We start from the raw sequence: 26,491 nt of genomic DNA, 5'->3' as shown, positions 1-26,491 counted from the left end.
TCAATTAAGTGCTGCACAGATTTCCATTGTGCTGCACTATTAATGTAATTTTGCTATTAATTGATGAATTGCAAAAATTGTTCTTTATTTAACTACAGATATTATTCAGAGGCGATGAGATGAACATACTGTGAAAAATGGAACAATAATGAAAGGTAAGCCAAGTGCTTAAATAAAATGTCTTCTACTTCCGCTCTGCTATCACAAATATCACAAGACTGGTCGGGAATCCTAAACCAGATAATAATTGTGTAGGAATCACCGTCGCCAGTACGGCGTAATATTTTGTAAGTAGGTAAGTAGGTCGTGGACAGCCGATAAGGGGTGGTCCTCCAGCAGGGGGGTTGGGCGAAGGGCTAACAACCCATCACCGTAAAAAAAACAGCTTGTTATGAAACCTAATACGTAGAATAAATATTTTATTTTCTTGGGTTATTTTACGACGCTGTATCAACATCTAAGTTATTTAGCGTCTGAATGATATGAAGGTGATAATCCCGGTGAAATGAGTCCGGGATCCAGCACCGGAAGTTACTCAGCATTTGCTCGTACGTAGAATAAATATGGGAAATGCGTGTTATTCGGTTGAGAAGCTTTTGTTATCTAGTCTGCTGTCAAAAAATCTGAAAGTTAGAATTTATGAAACAGCTGTATTACCGGTTGTTCTGTATGGTTGTGAAACTTGGACTCTCACTTTGAGAGAGGAACAGATATTAAGGGTGTTTGAGAATAAGATTCTTAGGAAAATATTTGGGGCTAAGAGGGATGAAGTTATAGGAGAATGGAGAAAATTACACAACGCAGAGCTGCACGCATTGTATTCTTCACCTGACATAATTAGGAACATTAAATCCAGACGTTTGAGATGGGCAGGGCATGTAGCACGTATGGGCGAATCCAGAAATGCATATAGAGTGTTAGTTGGGAGGCCGGAGGGAAAAAGACCTTTGGGGAGACCGAGGTGTAGATGGGAGGATAATATTAAAATGGATTTGAGGGAGGTGGGATATGATGATAGAGACTGGATTAATCTTGCTCAGGATAGGGACCAATGGCGGGCTTATGTGAGGGCGGCAATGAACCTCCGGGTTCCTTAAAAGCTAGTAAGTAAGTAAGGCCTACACCGCTACAATTTTCTATCGTGTACGCCTATAGCTTGTAGTACATTGCAACGAGCCTCTTTGAATTGAACAAAACCACTTTGCATAACCACTGGGTCTGTCTTGTTTTCTAATTTATACCATAAGTTTTCTTAATACCGATCTGTCACTCATACGAAATCTATTAATAACTATTTCCTTGGAGTGATTGGAGTGTTCATACATAGACATATACATTAATACAGAGCGAGTCACACCTAAGTTACTGGCATCCTTATTGAACCGTAAGGACACTGTCTGGCAGGCAATGTTTTAGGTTTTCTCGGCAACTTGTTTGCCTTAAGCCAGGCCCAGAACACAATACGTGCTTTTGTCTTAATTGTTGTTGACAGAATTCTGCTGGCACTTTACATTTCTAATCTCAGTCAATCAGTTGTCTGAACTGGATTAAGAATACGGTCCACACCTGTGGAGTAACGGTAAGCGCGTCTGGCTGCGAAACCAGGTGGCCCGGGTTCGAATCCCGGTCGGGGCAAGTTACCTGGTTGAGGTTTTTTCCGGGGTTTTCCCTCAACCCAATACGAGCAAATGCTGGGTAACTTTCGGTGCTGGACCCCGGATTCATTTCACCGGCATTATCACCTTCATCTCATTCAGACGCTAAATAACCTAGATGTTGATACAGCGTCGTAAAATAACCTAATAAAAAAATAAATAAATAAATACGTATCTTTGATCTTGGTTAAATACGCAATACAGGTTCTGCCAGAAGTTTAAGGGCACTCCTCTCCTTATACATCTATGAAATCCCAGAGGGACCAAATACATGTGAAAAAGTTTTTTTTTAATGAAAGCTCAATCTCTCTATCTTTAAAACTGTGAATTATATAACAATTTTTCTGTTATGAAAACATACTGAAAAATTACATTCTTTAGAGGGAAAAAATTAATTATAACAGAATAGATGTATTTAGATCAATTAATTTTGTGATAAAATTAGATAATATTTCTAGTCATTCTTCCACATCCCAATAATCTGCCACTTCACGACCATATTCCTGAATTTCGACCTATTTATACTTTTTTTCAAGAAAGAAATCTAACCTTTTCACACTTGTAGCAAACTCCATAACTGTTTACTAAAATGCAGGGAATAAGCTGATTGACCAGTATTAACAACTCCCAATGTTATGATGTAGGCTAAGTGACAGTGGCGGTCCAGGGTCAATTTTGCTGCGAATTTCAAACTCTAGAGAATTTTATAAAATGGCAATTTTTCCTAAAGAGAATAAAGAAAAAGTCTAAATTTTAATGCGTGAACGAGGTGTCACAATTTGTTTAAACAAACAGTAATATTTGCACAAGAAGCCTTTCAGATATTTCTAACTCTGTCTCAAAATTCATTAATCTAAGTACATTCATTCTGGAGTAATTAATTTTTCTCCTACAAAAAATGTAATGTATAAGTTTTCACTGCAGAAAAATTGTTACCGGCATATAATCCACAGTTTGAAAGAGATAGAGATTGGGTTTGAAGTAAAAAACTTCATTTTTCTCAGGCATTTGGTCAAAACAAACAAATCAAAACAATAACAATAGAGAGAAAGGAGAAAACGGAAGAAACAAAGGAAGAAAAATAACAGAAGTGAGGAAAAATGGAGCAATAAAATTAGACTACCAAGAGGAGAGAAAAAATAAAAACAACAATAAGAACGGAGGGAAAGGAGAAAACAGAAGAAGAGAGGAAGACAATTAACAGAACTGAAGGAAAATGGTAACAATAAGATTAGACTACAAAGAGAAGAAAAATGAACGAAAAGAAAAGAAAAAGTAAAACAATGATAAGAACAAAGCAAATGAGAAAACAGAAGAAAAGGAGGAAGAAAAATAACACAAGTGAGGAAAAATGGAACAAATAAGATTAGACTACAAAGAGAATAAAAATGAACGGAAAGAAAAGAAAAAGTAAAACAATGATAAGAACAAAGCAAATGAGAAAACAGAAGAAAAGGAGGAAGAAAAATAACAGAATTGAGGAAAAATGGAACAATAAGATTACACTACAAAGAGAAGAAAAATGAACGGAAAGAAAAGAAAAAATAAAACAATGATAAGAACAGAAGCAAATGAGAAAACAGAAGAAAAAGAGGAAGAAAGATAAAAGAAGTGAGAGAAAATGGAACAATAAGATTAGACTACAAAGAGAAGAAAAATGAACGAAAAGAAAAGAAAAAAAGAAAATAATAATAACAGAAGAAAATGTGAAAACAGAAGGAAAAGAGTATAGTAAATTAGGTTATTTTATTTACATAGGCCTAATTAATTTACATATATTCTAAAAAATAATTTATAATTAAAACCATTCAAATAAATATATAATATTAAAAATAAAACCAAAACAATAAAAGAACAGAAGTGGGAGAAAAGAAGAATGGAATCGGACTACTAAGATCAAAATAATAAGAGCAGGAAGAATGGACAACAGAGGAAAGGAAGAAAGAATAGAAGTTGCGGGAAATGAGGACGAATAAAGCTAGATTATTAAGAAACGAAGACAAACGATAGCAAGAACAGTAGGAAAGGAAACAAAAGAAAGAAATGAAGGAACAAAGACAGGGAAAGAAGGAAGAACGAAAGAAGTTGGGAAAGAAAAAAGAAAGAAAATTAGAAAGAAAGTCAACAAGCGTGGTGGAAAAGAGGAATAAATTAGACTTCTAAGAAAAGAAAACAAATAAAACAGTACTAAACATAGGACGAAAGGAAGAAACAGGAAAAGAGAAGGAAGAAAAGCAACAGAAGTGGGATAAAGGAATAAAAATAAAATCAGACTACAAACAGAAAAACAAATAAAAAAGAACAAGAAAGTAAAAAACAAACTAAGAATAAGAGGAAGAAAAGCAACATAACTGGGAGAAAGAAGAATATAGGCTAATATGAAGAATAGCACAAGATAATGAGAGAACAAGAAGGGTTTAAATACTGATATTGAATACCGATGTGTGTATCTAGAACTGATATAATCGATTTAACTCCAAAAATAGCCTAGAGCCCTTTTTTCTGCAAATTGTTGTAGTGCTTGACAAACTGATAGTTTCAACATCTGATACACAATTATTAAAACTAACACGTTACAACATTATCGGTTATACGTGTAATGAATATTTCAGAATACAGGATCTTCCTTATATAACCTGGTTACTAATAACATGACAAGGAACCAAGGGGGTCTGATTTATAACATGTATGTAGATAACCACTGTAAATAACTTTGAAAGCATTTTTTTCCAGGAACATTTAACAGCGAGAAGGAATTTCCACTCAAAGTACGAGCATTTACGTCGTACATTCAATACTATATAACGGTGTTGTTCACGAGGTATGGCAGTCGCTGAAGAACTTCAAACATGAAGTATCTGTTGCTTTCTGCCGCTGTACTTCTCGTTGTTATCTCAGAAGGTAGGACATAGCAAAGCCGAATATTGAATATTGCAACAAAAATATATTATTATGGACCATTGCATACATTTTCATGTATACTCATAGTTGTAGCTAGAGGACGTTAATTTTCAAGTTTACGGGTTCAAATTTAGTCGAGAAAATGGAAGGAAATAAAATGATCGTTACCATACCTCCATTCACACGACTCTCTGCTTCGGCCCGTGCTTCGTGGTTCTATAATGTTACAGCACAGTTTAGTATATACAGTTGCGAAGCTCAATACTTACTAAATATGCATCCATAGATAGTTGCTCACCACCAGGATCGCTACTATCGCCTCATCACAGACTCTTTCCCTAGCAGACGATAAAATGTATTGTACTTTTGATATCGTGTTCTTTTGAAAAATTAACACCTTCCTACCACTATTGAAATACGAAATACATAAGGTTTATATATTATTTTCATAAAGTATATATTATATTTTATAAACTCACCTTCCTCGATCTTTCGGAAGGATAACGCTGACCTCTTTTTCTTAGAATTTATAGTGCTACAAACGTCTCCTTGTCCCATATTATTATTGAAATTATTGTATTTTAGCCATTTACAGTTATTACAACCAATAACGAACATTTCACAGTTTACACAACTTTTCACAACAATGCGAAATACGGCACGGTCAATGTCTTTCCGATCTAGACCAGGCCGTAATGTATGTTCGGGTTTTCTATTTCAGTGTATGGAGCTCAGTGAAATATTATATTATAACTTTATTGCGTATCATTGCTAAGCTTTATTTAGTGTAATGTGTCCATAAGTTCCCTTTACTTCTTGTTGCATAATATGTTGCAGAAATAATTACAAAACTATGTTATTTTAATGTGAAGAGAATTTTACATAATCTTTTCGCATCAACATTTTAAGTTTAGAACGGAAGCTATTTTGAGGTTTAATAAAAAAGAATTTATATTGTTATTTTAATATAGCACATCTACCTTCCTTCATAAAGACAGAAAATTTATCATACCACTCCTATGAAATTAGCGTACGTACGATTGTTACTTCATCTCTTAGGTAGTAGATAAATACAATAATTCAATACTCAATTGTAGTATTAAAATACAGACAAATTGAATGTGCGGAGTATCATACATGACATTATGCTTAATTATAATGTATAATTCCGAATTTAGGAATATAAGATATAGTAAACATAACCTATAATATTTCCATATGAATGGCAGGGCATTGGAGACCAATAAAATTAGACAGAAAGGAGCAATGTGACAGTAAACATAACCTATAATTTCAACATATCTAAATGTTCGTGCGGTGCAACTGAAAATTATTGAATCGTGCATAAATGAATGTACAAGAATTTCGCAACATTTAATCGAAATAAAGGCAAGTATTACAGATACGAACAACGTAATTTTCACACCAAAAATAATATTTCATCTTAACTCGCAAGTGATTTATGTCTGAAGTGTCTCACAATCATTGTTTTAAATTTTATTAATGCAATTACACTACATTTTAGAGAAACATATGTTACTGTTTATACATTCCAACTAATTTATATGGTTGAAACGCCGTCCTTCGTGATCGGGTTAAGCCAGTTTACATGGTCTGCCTTACGGCCTGTATTAGATCACGATGACAGTGACACAGTCTATTGTTCCTAGTACTCACAGCGCTCCAAGCGTCTAGCAACTATCGCGAGATATGCAAAAAAATCATCCCAAGCTTCGCAACTGTACATACTAAACTGTGGTTACAGTTTCTTTTCGCTTTTTTACCGTTCCCGATTTTATGAAGCTCGATATAGAAATTTTCTTGGGACTAAACACGGCCGACTTGATGCTCGCTTCGTTTCTCAGAAGCGAAGGGAGCATCAAATCGGCCGTGGACTATATCAGGGTCATTGTTGTATTGAGGTATTATGAAATGTTGCTCAAATTTATGTTCTGAAGGATAATATAGTATAAATAAGTACAAAATAATATTACATACTATAAAATAACTTTTACTCACAATTTGATTACCCTACTTGACGTACAAAATCATTTAACGTTTAGGCATTTTTTTTAATCGATAATAATACTGAACAAAAAAAATTTACTTTTTGTCGTGCTCCGAAATAAAAATAGATGAATTTTACTAATATGTGTGCCCTAAATCTGAATTTAAAATCCAAATTTCCCCGTCATGTACCATTTTCCGGGGAAAATGAATTTAATTTTTATGACAAAACTTATTTGTTTTTAACTTTTCGCTGCTACTGATAAAATTACAACACACTAGGGATTCAAACTTCCTCATGATACTTGAAAAATGTGTACTGGATACAAAAATCATGTTACATAGTTTAAAACATAACAGTAAAAATATTTCATGCGTATAATGAGAAAAATGTCGGAATTTGAACTCACATTTAAAATAATTTTCTGGATGACTTCTGTTTATAACTAGACCCGGGACTGTATTTTACAAGGAACCAACAATAGTCTGCAAGCATGCTGGATGATGATCTTCCTTTATATCGCCTTTTCATTTCAGATATTTCTTGATGAACTCTTTCCCCATGCTCGTCGCTTACCGCTCCAAGATTAGGAGGAAAGAAATCCAAATGAGAATGCAAAAAGTGTATTTTGAGAGACATATTACACTCCATTTTGTCATATGCACTTAACATGGTTTCCACAACAAGTTCTATGTAGTTCTCTGCCCTAGAATTTCCCAGGAAATTTGAGCAAACATCTTTGAAAGCGCGCCATGTCATTCTTTCCGTAACAGAAAGTTTTTCTTCAAACAAAGAGTCAGCCATAATTTTGTGAATTTGTGGACCGATGAAAATACCCTCTTTTAATTTTCCTTCACTCAAAATGGTAAACTTTTTCTTTAAATACTGAAAACCACACCCTTGTTTGTTCATTGCATAGACTTCACTTCGAACTGTTATAAAATGTACTTAATAGAAGGGACCAATATCTGTTTATTTATCAGAAATACAAAATCACATGCAAACAACCATAAAAAACCGGAATTAAGTCATAAACTCATAAAATGCATTAGCTTTTGTTTTGGTTTATACCCAACAACCAGCGCCAGATGTTTCCTGGGAGAGCGCTTATCGAAAAGTAAAATCGTAGCATATCTTTAAAATCTTACGTGATACGAAGAAAAGAGATGCATTTTCGGATTCAGCGCACATCAAACCATAAGGGACACATTGTTTTAAGTCGGAGCAAAATTCTTGTTGTTCAGTGTAATTATTGTACTCTGCCTTTTGGTTCTGAGGTTTTCAGCAAAAAATATGTTTCATACTGTTTCGAGTACAATCGGATGGCCTAGTGCAGAGTGATCACCAAAAGCTGTGTCGCGACACATGCCCCTGCCTCCACTCAAGCGTAACCATGGCAACATATCCCCACCCTCTGTTTACAGCCTTCACTTCGATATAAGTAAAGACATTTATCAACAGCGGACGTACGCATGTAATGTTACAAGTGTGTAGGATAATATGTTTCGATGTCTTTTCCAAAACAGATAGTAAGCAAAAACTTAATTTTAAGGAGCATGGGAGGAAAAGTATTTATTTTGTGCAGATGGCAAAAATATGAGATACTTAATTTGTTGTAAAATTTTAAATGAACTATGAAAGAACAATGTACGTTGTCATTTTCTTGTTATGAAGACTACCAAGCCCTTACCTGCAACTTGAATAATAAACGAACAATAAAAAGTAACGGCTTCTATGGCATAATCGGGGTAAAATACATCGACTTTTTTTTTCGACGTATGTAATGTAATTTGAATATTTCATTAATAAATAAACAATAAAAGGGATTGGCTTCTATGTTTCAATCGGTGTAAAATACTTCGTTTTTTTTTCTACGTATGAGTGTAATTTGAATATTTCATTAATAAATAAACAATAAAAAATAACGGCTTCTATGTCTTAATCGGAGTAAAATACTTCAACGTTTTTTTTTTTTAAGTATGTAGTATAATTTACAACTTCGTGACCAGTCTGGTACGTTTTTCTAATTTCAAATATCTGCTGATGTAAAGTACACGCTCTTTCTATGGTAAATAAGAAAATTTATTTATTTTATTTTATTAATAATACAAAAATAATTAATAGGAGGATAAAAAATTAACATGGAAAAAAGTGTGTATAGTTAATAAAGAGTGCGTCAGAAAGAACGGATGGATTTCAAACTATCGATACGCAACGAGGAGAGAGATATAGTGAGGGGGACCACGACTGTTGGGTCAGCCATAGAATGCAGTTTCAGTTGAGAATATGGTGTTGGTCTGGTGTACAACGTGCTTTCATCGTAGAGACATTTTTTAAAAATGAAGAGTCTGTGATCGCCACTCAGGACTCATTTCGACATCGGATGTCACGCTAGGATTCCAACTCGGAATACAATTTTGCGGTGGGTGGCTTCATTTCGTATCACAGGTTCAACATTAAAGAAGAAATCACCTGGACGAAATTCTATTGCACTGAGATTGTCCGAGGCTACGGTAAGATCTCGCGCCCTGCGACTTCTTTCTTTGGGACCATTTGAAGGCGTAAGTTTGTAAACATCGATCACATACACTGGACGAACTGAAGACAGCGATTCGTGAAGAAATCGTGGCAATTGCACCAGCTATGACTGTGAAAGTGATGGCGAACATCAGAAAACGCCTCGATGCCTGTATTGAAAGCCAAGGACATCATATGGATAATGTTGTTTTACATAAATAAACTGCATGTATTGGTGAATATGTTGATAACAATAAATTTTTGATTTGATGAATCTTTACAATTTTCTTGCCATGTGAAATCCATCCGTTCTTTCTGACGCACCCTGTAGTAGCAGAATATTATATTGCTTTCGTTTTTTTGGTCACAGTCCGTCTCTGCACTGCTATTCACTGCATTACCTGAGGAGATACCCACTCCACCCCTCTCCCTGCGATAGTGGTGTGCTGGTTGCATTTCTATTACGTCACAATTTCGTGGTGTTTGGCAACCACTGGTTTAGTGGTATACTAGAGACATAAACCACTTCAAGGTAGCAATGTCAACGTCTTCTGCTGTTGCAGTTTATAAACGCTTACGTTCAGGATTAATTTTACCACTTGCAACACTGTCCTCTATTTTCTTGAGTTTCTTTATAAATTGTAATGAGTGTTGCACAAACCCAGACCTTTTAACCTCTTTAGTCTGCTTTATCCCCCTATATAAATCACTAAGCGCAACTAATTTAGTCTCCAAACTGATTTGTTTTCGTGTTACACCTGCCATTATTAACAACACTCGAATGTGAAAGGCGTCAGGCGGTTAGGAAACCAGTGACAGGAACTATAAAGACAAATCCTGTTAAGGATCACGTGTCCTTGAAGCTGGTAGAGTTCTAGTGTAACACACTCCTTACACAGAATGCCAAGAACAGCCAACAAATGTATGAAAGAGGATAGACGAAATAACGGAAAATATCTTAAGAGGACGATACTAAATGAAAAGAGAAATAATAGAGAGATTTTGTCATAACGTGTTTCTTGTTACCGTAAACTACAGGGACATCATTTTATTTTTACTTCAATTTTTATTGTACCTGAGTTTTTTAATGTACTTCACTCCCACCCCTTCTACAAACGAAGTTCAACCGTCCTTCACACAGATCCAAGATCGCATATACAGTCATAGTAGCCTTACGGTCATAGTAAACAGTACGTTCTAAAAATTTATTCGCGTTTTTCAGTCACGAAAGGGCTTGCAATATTGAATTATTTTCGCATAGGTACTGTTGTCCATTTGCCTACATCGCATCCCGGTTTCCCCCATCTGCTTCTATTCGCCTCTCTGTAAAGGCTAGTGGCTGGACTGTCTTATCTTAGCTCTTTTCTAAGAACATTAATGTATGTTAGGAATTGGACGTCTACGTAATATTATACCCTTAAAACTGCTTAAAATAACTTAAATAAAAGGGCCTAGTTAAGTAATTAACTGTCACGTGATCCCCCCCCCCTTTCTACGATCCTACGACATAACCAATTTGGACGGACAGTAGATAGCATGTCTGAGTAATTTTATCTTTTCGGATCCGGCAGAAGCGAAGATTGAATTTACAGTACGTAAGGTACTCTTTTATAGAGTAGGTACAGAATTATTTCAACATGAGTTACTGGTACGAAGGACGAAACTGGTAATTGGAATTAGGTACAATAGTCTATAGTGCGATAATATGCACAAAAGAACTCAAGCCTGTATCGAAATGAACGGCCACCATTTTCAAAAAATGTGTTTAAATATCCATATTATGATTATTTTTCAATTTAACTTCATTCTCTATATTATACGCTAATATGCTGTAGACAGTATAATATACACTGCATAATGAATAAGTTCACATGGACAGCTCAGTTCGTGAGTAAAAACACTCATTGTTAATACTGCACTGTATTTTGATTAAACAAAAACCTAATGAAAATGATCAAACTCAAAATCACGATATTTCCTAGTTTACGTAAATGGATGAATTACTTTTCTTCCCTCCTATACCTAGTAAAGTGATTTGTTTGTATATTGCGTCAGTATCATCGAACTCCAGTCATGGAAGAGGGTAGCAAATTTGTTTTCTGTTCTCAACAAAGTATAGCCAGGTTAATATTGGAAATGTTAGTAAAAATAAAATGATGTCCCTGTATATCACGTGACTGAATAGGGTAAGCACAATAGCGAGTTTTGCCATTAAAATAGTTTTTGTCCAGCCATCTGTCAATGAATATGACAAAGGCAAGGAAAACGGAAGAAACACATTTCCCATCTTGTATTCAATTTACTTCGCATTTTAACACCGATTACAAACTATAGTAATATACTTAACATGCTTTTAACCATCAAATTACTTATTTTGACAGCATTTGGGCAAACTTCACATTTATCGTGATGTAAAAATCTATCATCTCTAATATTTATGCAAGTTTATTGACGTCATAATTATTATATTACATCTAATGAACATAATGTGATAAGCTAAGAGCATTGTTGTGAAGCTGTTTTATGCTTGCTTTGTGCGTTACATTAATTTTGTCTTTAATGATGGAAATATTTTGATTTTTTATTTTACATTAAAGGTTACCGGAAAAAAAATTCGTTCGTTGCGTTCGGATTATTTTTATTATAGTATGGCTCACTTGTCTGCATTTCCAAACGAAAGGGAAATTATTTTAAACATTAGTATTAACTAGCACCAAATATCCCAGACATATTCAACTAAATTTCTTGGCCTAATATTTGATGAACATTTGAATTGGAAATTACACAGTTACCGTAGAAGTGGGTAAAGTCAATCAGTGGGTGTAAAATCGATAATTTGCGATTTCTTATTGAAAATTATATATTATCTCAGTTACTTGTTAAAATTTTGTTATGCTGACTTCATTGTCTGACATTGCAAATGTAAGCGAGAGGGACAACAAAAAGCCTGCGAATGCCAACAATGGGAACACTGTGTAATTACCGTTGAAGTGAAAATTGTTATTCTCAACTTTTTCTCTTAAATGAAAACAAAGTCTTACAAACTCTAAATTATAGTCAGCAGTGAAAGGAGACAGGAAGTATACGTAAGTACTTTTCGTTGAGATTGTATCCTAAAATAATAGTTTTGCAGTTCGTAAATGTTAGTATTGAAACTTATTATTTTAAGAAAACTTGTACCTTTGTAGGGTTAAGTCGATCATGCCATCGACCTACCCGAAGCAGATAGGACCAGCAGGAAGAATAAATTGTTCACCGAAATACATCCAACTAATACTTATAAATAGAAAGGTGTCATAGTGTAGCTTATATCGATGGGATAGTGGGGAAAGAGGAAGACGAAATTATGGTGAATTTCTTGCATAAGAGAAGCACTGCCAAAGGAACATATTTTGTACACCCCTCTGTACCTGACTATGGGAACAACATAGTTTCTAAAGTGACATGAGGAGGGGAAGATTTCAAATAACATCTGATAAAAACTTAATCAATGTTGAATTGCATTTTAGATTATAATAAGGGTGGTATTTCAATGTAAATTTTGAATTCTTAAATCTTTGTTTGTTGGTATGTAAAGTATTAAAATGTGTTTTTATGTTTTATAAGTTGGCAATCATAGTCACGATTGTACAGTGGAGACCTATAGGCCTAATTGTATCGAATAGTATGATCACAGTAACAAAAGATACACTATATAACGCTATAGGCATATATTGAAGTTTATTATTGTTTTTTACACCCCTTATAATAAATAAAATATATGTAATACACTTAATTTGTTTTTTAAAAACATAAACAGTGATCGACTTTACTCCGCAATATTTTAAAATCGATCTTAAATTAAAAATTCAATGGTGATCGACTTTACCCTATTTAAGCAGGTAACTTAGATCACAAGCCAAATAAAAAAAAACAGATTTTTATAGATTGTAATTCAATTCTTTTAACGTCCCTCCATAAGTGAAGGATATAACTACAAAATGCTATTTTCCGAGGAACTTCGCTCCATCGCATAACCTCAATATCATAAAAAAATTGTAAAATTTTGATCGACTTTACCCCCTTCTACGGTAACACCTAATTCAGAAAATGAATGTTGTCTGTTACCAAATTTGAGATCTGGTTTGTGTCATAGAACCATACAGACCTATTATTACGCCGAAGTAGAATCGAGACTATCACATGGCATATGCTTCTGGGGGTCAAGTCAGAAGATGAGTGATGTTTTACTGCTCAGAAGCATGTTGTGAGATGCATGGCAGGTGTTGGTAATCGTACATTATGTATGGAATATTTTAACAGTTTATGCTTTATATATATTTTAAGCTTATAGAATTAATACATTCTAATAAGATCAATTTTTATCGAAATAGTGATTTTCATTATTACAACACTCGTTTTAAGGATAATTTTAATATTCCAGCACATCGATTGACAAGTTTCAACAAAATGTATATGGTCTATGGCTTAAAAATACAGTATATAATGGTTTGCCTCATTAAATTAAAAATACGAATGATTTAAGGTACCCGTTTTAAATGATACATCGAAAGAATTTTAACAAATCTCTGTCCCTACAATTTAGATGAAATACTTTGGTCCTAATTTATTATATTTTTATCTATTTTAATTATTGTTTTCTGTTTTAATTGTTTTTTCTCTCTCTCTTTGACAAGTCCTATGCTTTTAACTCTTTCATGGACAAATAAAAAAATATATAAAAAAAAAGAATCACCAAATAATGTTGTAAATTACCGCTAGAGAGCATTATTTCACTCTATGAATACAGTGTGGTCATTGAACGTATCATTTCTGATTGGATGAAGTGGTCACGTGGTATTGTATTGTATTGTATTTATTAACATTCCATGGTATTCATACATGCTTACAGCTAGAATATGGAACAAGTCAAAAAACTTAATACTATTATAAAATCTTAATTTATAGTCACAGTCTAGATGAAATATATACAGACGAGATTTACAATATAGTCTACTAGTACAACACATAGTTTTAGTATCAATTTCATGAAATGTTATTGAATGTCATGAATTCACCTACAGAATAGAAGGCGTGAGAAATGGCCCTAAATAATTTTATGTTTTGAGTTTCATTTTTTATATCGATAGGGAGGCTATTAAAAATTTTTACTGCCATATAACGCACTCCTTTTTGATAGCACGATAGACTTGCCGATGGAGTATGGAGTATGAAAGTCAAGTATAATACCGCCATTAAGACTTCAAACAAACAGTTGAAGTCTATGTTACGTCACTGTATTAGTGTTCTGAACTGAACCTATAAATGAATGAACAGCTCTGTAACAACATAAATAACATATGAAGGACATATCTGGTTAATTTAGTATTTTTCCGGGTTAATATTAATTAGCCAATCATAAAAAATATAAAATACAATATATCAGGACTGTCGCTGGGCAGTAACCTGAACACACGTTTCAGCGTCACATTGTTGACAAGTAACTCCATCTGTTAGCACCACCATGAAGCATTAATAGATGTTATAGAGTTACCAACAACGAAAAAAAAATAATAAAATCCCAACGCTCCGAACGAATCCATTCCGGTCAGTGAGCGCATATCTTAATACTTAGTTCCGTAAATTTGCTCTGTCAGAATTCCATCATAGTTGGATAAGATGATCCGTAATATTATATTATGCTCTTTTTATGACTCATAGTGACAGCGAGAAAGGTTTTACAGTTCCAGTCACTGTTTTCTCATGAATATCTTTCCACAGATTCTAGTTTTCATAGGGATTAGTTGCAATTACTTCACACATTCATATTACGTCATCATCAATGTTGAAAAGTAGCCTTTCCTCCTTCATTCTGCCCACGATACTGCTTATCGTTAAACGAATAGGATTGTCATGCCACCGTAGCAGGATTTCTGGTAACGATAATGTGGCGCATGCATAGAACATCGATCATGTGACTTTACAGTTTACCTGAAACAAAAACCAGTGTGGCAAAAACTCTCTAATATTGAACACGGAAACGAAGCAAATTTAAAATTTATATAGGGGGTATTTCAAAAATCAGTTCAAACATTAAACAGCTATAAATATTATAATATTTGAGATAGGGAAAAAAACAAAAACATCACAACGGGGTTTACAAAACATTGGGAAGATGTCCGCCGTTCTCTTGTTCAACGTACAGCATTCTGTCTGCGACACCATGCACAGCATTTTGCAGATGTCTTGGAATATTGGCAATTTCTTGCGAGATGGCATCTTTCAGTTGCAGTAGGGTTGTTGGATGTGTCAGGAAAACTCGTTCTCTAAGGTAACCTCACAACCAAATTTCGGCCGGGTTTTGAAATCTGGAGATCGCGGAGGCCACATTGTTGGAAAGTGCCTACTGATGACACGTTTTTGTTTCATTCTCCTCTCACAAGTCTTGCGGAGTGATGATTGCAGTTATAATCATCCCCACTGCGGAACACGTTACATTTCGTATTCTCAAAACTGTTAGGCGTATCAAAAACTTATTTGACAAAACTTGTTCACACTGACTTGATCTGTTACCTCTGTGAATTAATATGATGGATATCTTGCATATATATGTTATACTTCAAGGTTTCGAGTGGTTCATGTTCCAATTTAATCATATCCAACCATCTTTTATTTTGTCTGTATATATTTTTTTGACAAAAAGGAGTGTAGGTGAAGACCAATTTCTGTAATGTTGCATTTTCTCTATTTTGCAGTCATAATTATTGTTACAATCGTCGTCCTTGTACATCAGCGTACAAGTACAAGGACATCATTTTATTTTTACTTCAATTTTTATTGTACCTGAGTTTTTTAATGTATTTCACTCCCACCCCTTCTACTAATGAAGTTCCAACTGTCCTTCAGACAGAATCAAGGCTGCACTGAGTTAGGGAGTATAGTACGTTCCAGAAATAAATTCGCGTTTTCCAGTGACGAAAGAGCTTTCAATATTGAATCATATTTTCGCACAGGTACTGTCCGTTTGCCTACGTCGCATCCCGATTTCCCCCACCTGCTTCTGCACGCCCCTCTGTAAAAGCTGGGCTGTCTTAGCTCTTTTCTGAAAAGATTAATTTCTATTAGGAATTGGACGTTTACATAATATTATACAACTGTTTAAAATAACTTAAATAAAAGGGCCTCGTTAAGTAATTAACTGTCACGTGATTTTCCCCCTTTCTACGATCCTGCGGCATAACCACTTGGACGGACAGTAGATAGCATGTCTGAGTAATTTTATCTGTGCGGGTCGGGCAGAAGTGAAGATTGAATTTTGAATTTACAGTACGTAAGGTAATCTTTTATAGAGTAGGTACAGAATTATTTCAACATGAGTTACTGATACGAAGAACGAAGCTGACAATTAGAATTAGATGCAATAGTCTATAGTGCAATAATATGCGCAAAAGAAGTGAAGCCTGTATCGAAATGAACGGCCACCAATTTCAAAAATGTATTTAAATATCCATATTATGATTATTTTTCAATTTAACTTCTTTCTCTATATTGTACGCTAATGTGCTATAGACAGTATAATATACACTGCATAATGAATACGTCCACATGGACAGCTCAGTTCGTGAGTAAAAACACTTATTGTTAATACAGTACTGTATTTTGATTAAACAAAAACCTAATGAAAATTATCAAACTCAAAATTGCGATATTTCCTAGTTTACGTAAATGGACGAACTGCTTTTCTTCCCTCCTATACCTAGTAAAGTGATGTGTTTGTGTTTTACGCCAGTATCATGGAACTCCAGTCGTGGAAGGGGGTAGCGAGCGGTGTTTCCGGTTCTCTAAAGGTATAGACAGGTTAATATTAAAAATGTTAGTAAAAATAAAATGATGTCCCTGTACAAGCTTGTCATTCTTGCAAGTTCAAGTTCTAAATTTTGCGTAAAAGTCATTTTTATGAGATATTCCTGTTTTCGTCACAGCATGTCTCAGACAATTAAAAGTCTGATACTTTTTCCGAACATTTGTACAATTAAATTTTTTATACCGGTATTGCAATCTATCATAAAATACTTTTATTCTTTATTATTTTGACAGATACATTCATTCCAAAATCATTTGATATCACTCCAAAAGTAATACACAACATTTATTTAAAAATTGCATTTTTAACCTACAGCTTTGCTACTTTCACAGAATATAGATACATACTTTAGGAACAAAATGTCACTTTTCCACATAACCCCGTCCCTTTCAACTGACTTACGCAACCTTGGAACGAGGGTCTGTATACCTACACGGTAAAAGTCTGGACCAATACGTCTGAGCCACTACTTAGTAGGTATTCCTTCAGTTTACCAAAGCGATGGTAATCGCATGGTGCCAGATCAGGACTGTAAGTGGATGTTCCACTGTTTTCCACCTAAGTTTTCTAATCTGGTCTGTGGTCTTGTGACTGACATGTGGCCGTGCGTTGTGCAATAGCAGAACATTCTGCTTCTCTCGATGTGGTCGAACACGACTCAGTCGAACTTGAAGTTTCTTGAGAGTTGCCACATATGCGTCAGAATTAATGGTGATTCCGTGTGGCATACTTTTTCAATATTCTGCACACACTAGCTTCTCCTATTCAATCTTGGAGTAACAATTCTTTCACTGTTACGCGTTTGTCAGCCACAACCATGTTGTTAACGCGCTGACATTGTCAGGACTTCTTGCAGTGCAGGGTCTGCCGCTGCGAGGAGTATCCCGAATATTGGCGTGCCCTCTTTCACCAGATAATCTGCTTGCCCACCGACTAACCTTACTGCGATCGACAGTTGCATCTCCATACACCTTTTTCAACATCTTGTAAATTTTTCCCACTGTCTCGTTCTCACAGCACAGGAACACGATAACAGCACGTTGCTTCTGACGAATGTCAAGTACAGCAGCCATTTTGAAGGAGTGCTATCATGGCGCCAATCACGGGAACGAATTAAATTAAATATGAATTCAAGCGGGAAGGATGTATCTATGAACTCCATAAATTGCAAAGATGTAGAATAAAAAATAAATAAAAAAAATGTTGTGCATTACTTTTGGAGTAACCCTCGTATTTTAACTTGATCATTAACTTTGATTCTTTTCTGAACCAACGACCATCATTTCATCGTGTTCAAAATAAAGAGGGCTCACTTCTTAACCCTTAAATTCGCAAAGTATCCTATAGGATACAACAGGTTAATAGGCTTTATGCTATAATTTTAATAGAACAACAAAGAAAAAAATTGGTAGGAAAATTAAAATTTCACAATTTGTATAACATAAAATATGGACATTGCGATCATTGTTTTCTTTACGGTCCGACAAGGTTTAATAAACTAGTGTGAGAACTGAATTTTTGCCAATTTAAGGGTTAATACGATATCTCTGTTAAAAATAATTCTGTTCCACTTGGAAATCCATTCATTTATACAGACTTTAAACAATGTTTCTGGTAAAGGAGAGATTTAGTTAACCCCATACTGGAGAATTTCAGTCGACATGCATGTTCTCCTTTTCCAGCATATGGCTGTAGTTAGTCACAGTAATCTCATAAGAATTTTTATTTTCAGGTCACGACGCTTCAGGATTTTTCGTAAGTATTGCCCTAAACTAAGTTACAAATCCATCGAAAGACAAATAATACATTTTTCTTGACATATCCCTATATTCTAACAACAAGAGGAGGGTATAAACTTTCACATATCTTTCATAGTGTATAATGTTATATGTACAGCGTGGGTGTAGTACAACTGTGCAGTTATTCCTTGGATAGACCTCGAAAAATAAAATTATAATATCATATTAGTCTCAAATGGATATTTTTTTAGAAAAAATAATTTTCCCCCAAATATTAACACTGTTTTAGTCGATAAGTACAATTCGTACGATTTTTATTCTCATGATTAGAGCAACTGATGAGGAATAACTTATCCCTTTGCAATTTTTCAATTAAATGAACGGTTTTCTTGTAAATTAAATAAAAATATTAACACGTATCGTTATTCCACATCCATTGCGAAAAGTTTGATCTATTTATTATTATTATCATCATCATCATTATTATTATTATTATTATTATTATTATTATTATTATTATTATTATTATTATTATTATTATTATTATTATTATTGGAAATTTATCTTTTGAAGAAGTGGAGAAGTTCAAATATCTTGGAGCAACAGTAACAAATATAAATGATACTCGGGAGGAAATTAAACACAGAATAAATGTGGGAAATGCCTGTTATTATTCGGTTGAGAAGCTTTTATCATCCAGTCTGCTGTCAAAAAATCTGAAAGTTAGAGTTTATAAAACAGTTATATTACCAGTTGTTCTTTATGGTTTTGAAACTTGGACTCTCACTTTGAGGGTGTTTGAGAATAAGGTGCTTAGGAAAATATTTGGGGCTAAGAGGGATGAAGTTACAGGAGAATGGAGAAAGTTACAAAACACAGAACTGCACGCATTGTATTCTTCACCTGACATAATTAGGAACATTAAATCCAGACGTTTGAGATGGGCAGGGCATGTAGTACGTTTGGGCGAATCCAGAAATGCATATAGTGTGTTAGTTGGGATGCCGGAGGGAAAAAGACCTTTAGGGAGGTCGAGACGTAGATAGGAAGATAATATTAAAATGGACTTGAGGGAGGTGGGATATGATGGTAGAGACTGGATTAATTTTGCTCAGGATAGGGACCAATGGCAGGCTTATGTGAGGGCGACAATGAACCTCCGAGTTCTTTAAAAGCCAGTAAGTAAGTATTATTATTTTTATTATTATTATTATTACTATTATGATTATTACTACTACAATTATGATTATAATTATTATTTTTTATTATTTTACTACTACTACTACTACTACTACTACTACTACTATTATTATTCTTAATCTTATTATTATTATTATTATTATTATTATTATTATTGTTATTATTACTACTACTACAATTATGATTATTATCATTATTATTTTTTTTATTATTTTACTATTACTACTACTACTACTATTACTACTACTATTATTATTATTAATGTGTGGTCTGTTGAAAATGGAATGAAAATTAATCAATCCAAAACTTCTGTTATTTCCTTTTCACGGAAAACTATCTCCCTAAAATTTAACTATTCTCTCAGTAATGTCGTAATTACTAGGACAGATTGTATTAGAGATCTTGGTGTCCTACTTGATTCAAAATTATATTTCCATGATCATGTGCAATATATTTATACCCATTCGTTAAGAATGCTTGGTCTAATTAGGTCTATAACTTATTCTTTTTCCACTCCTATGTGTTTATTAATTTTATACTATACGTTGGTTAGATCCAAGCTTGAATATGCATCTGTTGTATGGAACTCCATTACTTCCACTGACTCGGCTAAATTGGAGAATATTCAAAGAAAATTTATTTCCTTGTGTTCTTATAGATTTTTACCAAATTCCGATTATAACTATGAGATTAAATGCAATTATTTCAATTGCGGTTGTTTGTTCACCAGACGTCAGGATCTTGATTATTTATTTTTTTGCAAAGTCATTAAGGGTGATATTGATTGTGAATCTTTCATAAGCAATATCAGTCTTCGTATTCCTGCTAATGGTTTAAGATTTCATAAATTGTTTTATAATAAGAATCCTAAATCTCTCTCTCCGGTCTGCAGATGCATTAAATATGCTAATTTGCATGGATTGAACTTGGATCCATTTAATGTGTAGAATATCTTTGAGTTTTTAACTCACTGATCTAATTTTAATAATTATTTGTCCATTTTATTTCTTGCATTTGGTCAATTGATTAATGTAGACTATTCCATTATTTCAATTATCTCATTGTACTAATTTTGTAATTTTATAATTATTATTTGATCATTGATTATTTAGACCATTATATTGTTTGTATTTCATCTCATTGCCATTTTCTATCATTCATTCTCATCATCATTTGTTGTTTTGTTCTGTTTTGTATCGTGCAAAACTGTAATTGGCCTTGTGCTGTTGTTTTTGCACGTTAATATTCTAAATAAATAAATAAATAAATAAATAAATTATTATTATAATTTTATTATTATTATTACTACAATTCTGATTATTATCATTATTATTTTTTATTATTTTACTATTACTACTACTACTACTACTGTTATTATTATTACTACTACTACAATTATGATTATTATCATTATTATTTTTTTATTATTTTACTACTACTACTACTACTACTACTACTATTATTATTATTATTATTATTATTATTATTATTATTATTATTATTATAATTTTATTATTATTATTACTACAATTGTGATTATTATCATTATTATTTTTTATTATTTTACTATTACTGCTACTACTACTACTACTACTACTACTACTACTACTACTACTACTACTACTACTACTACTACTACTGTTATTATTATTATTATTATTATTATTATTATTATTATTATTATTATTATTATTATTATTAGTTTGTTGTTGGTTACTCTTATATTATGCATATTCATTTTAACTTTATTCGTTGTGTTGTTTCCAGCTCTTCTGTATCATGTATTTTTGTAATTATCTATTCAATTTCTCATTATTGTTTGTTTGTATTTGACTGTAATTTTAATAATTATTTGTATGCACTATTTTTGATATCTATTCATTATGACATTCATTATATTTAATTGTCATTATTTTTAATTATCTCACTGAACTAGTTTTAGTAATTATTTGCATTTGGTCAATGATTGATGTAGACTATTATATTGTTTGTATTTTCATCTCATTCAAATTTTCTCTCATCCATGCTCATCATCATTTGTTGTTTTGTTCTGTTATGTATCGTGCTAAACTGTAATTGGCCTTGTGCTGTTGTTTGGCACGTTAATATTCTAAATAAATGAATAAATAAACAATTATTATTATTATTATTATTACTACTACTATTATTATTATGTATAAAATATGTTAATTTTCATGGATTGAACTTGAATCCATTTAATGTGTAGTATATACTTTTGAATTTTATGTCAGTTGTTATTAATTTATGCCTTTTGTTTAGATATGTATTACAATATTCTCGTCTTGCATATCTCTGTAATACTATTTAATGATTCCGTTGTTCATTTATATGATTCTATTATTTCATTTGTAATTATCATTTTATTTAATTGCCATTATTTAAATTATTCCATTGTACTTTTATTGTAATTTATATCATCGCTGATGTTTTTTGTTATACTCTTTGAGCTGAACTGTAATTGGCCATTGGCTGTTGTACAGCACATTAAATATAAGTAAGTAAATAAATAAATAAGTAAATAAATAAAAAGTAAGTAAATTTCTATTATTATTATTATTATTATTATTATTATTATTATTATTATTATTATTATTATTATTAGACACAGAAACAAATACTTTGAATACCTTACATATTGAAGCAAAAAGACTACAAATACAAAGCAATTTTGAAAATTTAACTCATTTTATATTCTCCTTCTAATGATCTTCCATTGATGATGATATTAAAAGTTTTATTGAAAATCTGGAAAAATGTTCGAACTAGAGTTAGAACTGGTGTAAACAACAGACTTTTGCTGGGCGATGAAAATCCTTAGCGTAAATTCCTTTGCAATGGCAATACAGATGGAATGCGTAGATCAAAGATAAGACACGTAAAAGTTCTCTCAAGTTGAACAAGAGCCTTCTGGGCAAATTTTGTCGGCTATTTCTTTTCTACGAGAAACTTCGGTAGTAATCATTCTTATTTATCATAATTTATCAGGAATAATGAATTTCGCCTTAATGGTTGCTCTGCTTCAGAAACTGAATACTTTACAATGCTAGACATCACAAGGGTCTTAATAGAATTTTTCTGAAATTTTAACAATCCACCTTACTTAAAGGAAAGGACATAAAAAGGGCTTTGCATTCCAATTTCTTTAATTTTTTTTTCAAAATGGGATCTATGTCTCTGCCTCAATCCGGTAAGAAAAGAGGGTAAGTCACTCTGTAATTTTATTTAGGCCCATAGTACTAGTCGAGAAAGAAAGCCCTGTCTTCTAGGACTTTCCTCTCTGGCACTTACAGCCATTTTCATGTCCAGTCTTCAATTGTCCACAACTTGGAAAGTCTAAACCATATTTAGGGCTCTTCAGCGAAAATGTCACTGTCTACTAGCACGGTATTTTCATTAGTAGAAGAACGGAGAAAGCTCAGGTTTGACATTGAAGTTTAACAATGTTGTGTGGAATATCAGCTATGTCCAACAACATGAAACACAAGGCCAGGTCGGTTTTTCCTTAGGATCCGTTACCAAGAGCTTCTCTTGATAGCTGGATAGAAGATAGCAGCCCCGAAGCGTTTGGTGTTTCTAGACCTACGATAAGGTGCAAATTTCTAAAAATGTCTCAACACTAAATTTGTTATTCATTCTTTATTTATTTATTTATTTATTTACTTATTTATATTCATTTGCTTATTTTTTAATTTTTATTCATTTACCTGTTTATTTACTTATTTATTTATTTATGTTTTTATTATTTATTCATTCATTCATTCATTTATTCATTTACTTATTTAGTTATTTATTTTTATTCATTTGCTTATCTATTTATTTATGTATTCATTCATTTATTTACTTATTTATTTATTTATTCATTCATTCATTCATTCGTTCACTAATTTATTTATTTATCTATTTATTTATTCATTTATTTACTTATTTATTTATTCATTCATTCGTTGACTCATTTATTTATTTATTTACTTATTTATTTATTTATTCATTCATTCATTCATTTATATATTTACTTATTTAGTTATTTATTTTTATTCATTTGCTTATTTATTTATTTATTCATTCATTTATATATTTACTTATTTAGTTATTTATTTTTATTCATTTGTTTATTTATTTATGTATTCATTTATTTACTTATTTATTTATTTATTCATTCATTCGTTCACTCATTTATTTATTTATTTAATTATTTATTTATTTATTTATTCATTTATTCATTTATTTACTTATTTATATTCATTTACTTATTTAGTTATTTATTTTTATTCATTTATTTATTTATTTAATTATTTATTTATTTATTTATTCATTTATTTATTCATTTACTCATTTACTCGTTTATTTATTTGTGTATTTATTTGTGTATTTGTTTATTTTTTTTAATTATATATTTATTTATTTATTATTATTTATTTATTTAATTATATATATATATTTATTTATTATTTATTTACATATTTATTTATTTATTCATTTACTTATTTAGTTATTTATTTTTATTCATTTACTTATTTATTTATGTATTCATTTATTTATTTATATTAATTTAGTTTTATTTAATTATTTTTATTCATTTACTTTTATTTATTTATTTATCTATCCATTTATCTATCCATCTATTTATTTATTTATTCATTTATTTACTTATTTATTTATTTACTTATTTATTTATTCATTCATTCGTTCACTCATTTATTTATTTATTTATCTGTCTGTCTGTCTGTCTACCCGTCCGTCCGTCCCTCCCTCCATCCATCCATCCGTCCATCCATCTATCTACTTATTTATTTATTTATTTATTTATTTATTTATTTATTTATTTACTTATTTATTTATTTATTTATTTATGTATTTATTTATCTATCCATTTATTTATCCATCTATTTATTTATTTCCTTATTTATTTATTTATCCATTTATCTATCCATTTATTTATTTATTTATTTATTTATTTACTCATTTATTTATTTATGTATTTATTTATCTATCCATTTATTTTTCCATCTATTTATTTATTTCCTTATTTATTTATTTATTTATTTATTTATTTATTTATTTATTTATTTATTTATTTATTTATCCATTTATGTATCCATTTATTTATTTATTTATTTATTTTATTCTCGCGGATTTAATGCCAATAGGTCTTCTCTCCCTCACCACCAGAAATACGGGCACAAGTAGAACATAGACAAAAACAAAAATCGACACTGTTTACGTCTTTCAGACGTTCAATGTGGAACAAAGTTGAAGTTGTGTGGTAAAATGGACTAGCTTTTGTAAGCAAGGTAATTATTGGATCATACGTAAAACTGGTTCAATCTTCTTGTTTCGTAGTGGCGTCGACATCACAGAGGCCCGTGGTGGGCTGGGCCATTTCGTCGGGAATTTCCTTGGCTTGGCTTTCCTTTCTTCCGTCGCCCCTTCTTCCCTCGTCCTGGACGATTCACAACAACTACCGCAACTCCAACCCAATCCACCGATTTAACTACCGGTACTTCAGGAATCGTCCAAGTGACCTTCACAGGTGCTGCAGCTGCTGAAGCAACGAACACTCTGTCGACTACACCAACTGCATCTTCCACTGTGACGACGACAACCACATCGACGACGACAACCGCACCGACGACCACAACCACATCGACGACGACAACCGCACCGGCGACCACTAATACAACTGCTTAAAGCTCAGATCCGCTACCTGGGTGCTGCTTAAATGACAAACTCGCACTTCTGAACTACAGGGTGGTCAAAAGTCCCTTTCGCCAAACACTTCCTTACATTTAATTACATTCAATTTGGAACAGATGCATTATAGAACCCAATCTAAAAATATGCAAAACCGCAAAAAAGGTCAACTAAAGTAGCGTCTCGATCAATTAAATTATATATATATATATATATATATATATATATATATATATATATATATATGCAGACGTGGACAAATTATTAACAAAATTGAAGATTTTTATTATATATTTTTAAAAAATATGATTCTTCAATTTAGACTATAGTTGACATTTTTGTGTATTTCCAAATTACTAGCAAAATTGAAAATTTGTATTGTATACTTTTCAAAATTGAACTCCTCAATTTGGACTACATTTGATATTTTTGTATATTTACAAATTATTAGCAAACCTGAAGGTTTTTATTGTATATTTTTACAAAATTCGATTCTTCAATTTGTACTACAGTTGACATTTTTGTGTATTTCCAAATTACTAGCAAAACTGAAAATTTGTATTGTATACTTTTCAAAATTGAACTCCTCAATTTGGACTACATTTGATATTTTTGTATATTTACAAATTATTAGCAAACGTGAAGGTTTTTATTGTATATTTTTACAAAATTCGATTCTTCAATTTGGACTACAGTTGACATTTTGGATATTTCCAAATTATTAGCAGAACTGAAGATTTTTGTTTTATATTTTTACAAAATTTGACTCTTCAGTGCAGTTGACATTTTTGCTAATTTACAAATTATTAGCAAAATTGAAGATTTTTGTTATATATTTTTACAAAACTTGACTCTTCAATTTAAACTACAGTTGACATTTTTGCATATTTCTGTCTACTGTAATGATGGAAATATC

At 32.1% G+C, this 26,491-nt stretch overlaps 1 long non-coding RNA gene across 1 annotated transcript in view; it reads left to right on the top strand.

The window, feature by feature from the left end:
• The window catches only part of LOC138700317 (uncharacterized), an 18,740-nt gene extending 61 nt beyond the window's left edge, over positions 1–18,679 (top strand). Inside the window, exons 1-3 of the long non-coding RNA XR_011332326.1 lie at positions 1–155; positions 4,389–4,556; positions 18,657–18,679. The exon at positions 1–155 is cut by the window's left edge and continues 61 nt beyond it. This is a non-coding gene — a long non-coding RNA (uncharacterized lncRNA). The remainder of the gene's footprint in view (positions 156–4,388; positions 4,557–18,656) is intronic.
• The last annotated feature ends 7,812 nt before the right edge of the window (positions 18,680–26,491 follow it).

Source organism: Periplaneta americana, chromosome 5 (assembly GCF_040183065.1).
Source record: "Periplaneta americana isolate PAMFEO1 chromosome 5, P.americana_PAMFEO1_priV1, whole genome shotgun sequence".
Lineage (NCBI taxonomy): Eukaryota > Metazoa > Arthropoda > Insecta > Blattodea > Blattidae > Periplaneta > Periplaneta americana.
The sequence above is the reverse complement of the archived record's forward strand: the minus strand, read 5'-3'. Positions and strand labels throughout refer to the sequence as shown.